The following is a 2211-nucleotide window of genomic DNA, read 5'->3' as shown; positions in this document are numbered from 1 at the left end:
CACTGTACAAACGCCATATATGGCTTTAAAGGAAAATTGTCAAATCTCTAATATTTTTGCAGAAAAGGCAAATTAGAACATCAGCAATGCATTTTCTAATTGCAAATTGATCAACAAATATATTTTAGGTTAAAAAACAATAGGTATCTAGGCATTTAGAGAAATTTTCATGAATTTTATACTTATTTGGTATTTTGTCTTCTTTTTCCTTTATATATTCTATAATACATAGTGTAAAAGGTTTTCATTGCAAGACCCTACACAGTACTTCTCATTTCATATGCTAATAAGAATTGGCATCTAAGGCTGGATTTAAGAAAAATCTAATTTCTCTAAAACTGTATTAATTCTTTCTCCTTTGTAAGGGTACAAGTGTAAACTTTTATTAGATCTTTAATAATACTTCCAAAGACCTTAAATCTTATAAAAATGAATTCAATGAAAACTGTTGCATAAAAAATTCATTTTCAAGCATCATTTTCATGCATTTCAAATTAATTATAAATTTTTGGAGTTATCCTTCTGGCTGAGGATTGGATATTCTTAAAATTGATCCAAGAAATACAGGGGCGTAGCCAGGGAACCTTTGATGTAGCTGCAGATCTGTAGCGTTAGGGCACAGGCACCTGACGTTACTTATTTTTCTTGTAATAAAAAATATACACTGGCCAACTTTTTCAAAGCCAACTTACTATCACTTCCAATTTTTTTCCTACAATTCTTGATAATACTATACTATGGTAAAAGTGGGGGGGGGGGGGGGGGCAACCATGCTTTCAATGAAATTTACTATAGTAAAAGAATGTTAAAGCCCCCCCCCCCCCTTGCTACGTCCCTGTAATTAATAATATGTCTGCTGATAGATTGTCTGCTTTCCAACCCAGTTCAAGAAAAGTTCTAATATATTAAAAACACAAACAAAAAAAACTAGGGGTTCTGTGAGTAATGAGCTCACCAAATGATCCCCCCATGTGTTGCTTATTGTTTTACGGTAATGTGTAAAGAGGAATAACTCGTCCTATCAAATGATTTCTATCCAGAAGCTAGGGCTGGGTATTGACCAGAAATTTCGTATTGCGATATATTGCGATATTTTAAACAGTATTGCGATATGTATTGCAATATTTTTAACGAAAATAAAATGGCTTTTTCTTATTATATTAGCTTTAATTTACAGGCAGATTGTACATAACTATGATTTTTTGATTTTATTAAGTTATGCTCAAATACAACCATTAAACAGCTTATGTTGTACTGTCCATAACAAACCTTTCTTATTTTTATTTTCATATTTAATGATAAAATTCCATAGTCGACACATTTTGCCGATATATCGATATTACAAAAACGTATTGCAATACGATTTTTTTGTCACCACAAAACTGTATTGCAAATACAAATATGTATGGCCCAGCCCTACCAGAAGCTAGAAGCTGAAACGAGCCAATTTCTGATTTAGGCCCAGATTTCTTGAATGGCGTTTTTATATAGTACGATTGATATTAACCAATCATCATAGATTTGAATAGCTGCAGAACTGTAGCTCTCTGCTTGAAAAAATTCGGACAGATAAAGCAGAGAGCTACAGATCCAAGCGTTGTAAAAACCTTCGATTTACGCCGACGATTTTTTGTCGCTCACTATGGGTATTTTTTCGCGTATTTTATACTTTCCACAGCTTTGAAAATAATTTTAAATGGTATTTTATAATTAATCATACATTAAACTTCAATTCCTGGTCATTTACTTACCTCTCAACGCTAACAAATGCCTGTTTGTTGTTACGGAAGTCGAAATGGAACTCTTTTAAATCGACATTACAAAACTATATACAGGACTGTTTCGGACCGTTAAAAGGTAAACAAAGTATCAAATATAAGGTTAAATATATGAATTATTATAGGATACCGTTCTAAAAGCCAGACAAAACTTAAACTACACGAAATAAATACCCAAAGTAGCGACAAAAAATCGTCGGCGTAAATCGAAGGTTTTTACAACGCTTGGATCTGTAGCTCTCTGCTTTATCTGTCCGAATTTTCTCAAGCAGAGAGCTACAGTTCTGCAGCTAAGATTTGAATAACATCCATAATTTCCACGTTTGCAGGTGATAGTTCTTTTTCAGCTATCATTAAAGATGTTGCCATATGATATCATCATGTCAGATCATCAGGAAGCGCATACAGTAATATTTTTTTTTTTTTTTTGCAG

The sequence above is a fragment of the Saccostrea cucullata genome, unplaced genomic scaffold (genome assembly GCF_032062105.1).
Source record: "Saccostrea cucullata isolate Sc308-1 unplaced genomic scaffold, CSIRO_AGI_Scuc_v1 ctg6162, whole genome shotgun sequence".
NCBI lineage: Eukaryota > Metazoa > Mollusca > Bivalvia > Ostreida > Ostreidae > Saccostrea > Saccostrea cuccullata.
The sequence above is the reverse complement of the archived record's forward strand: the minus strand, read 5'-3'. Positions refer to the sequence as shown.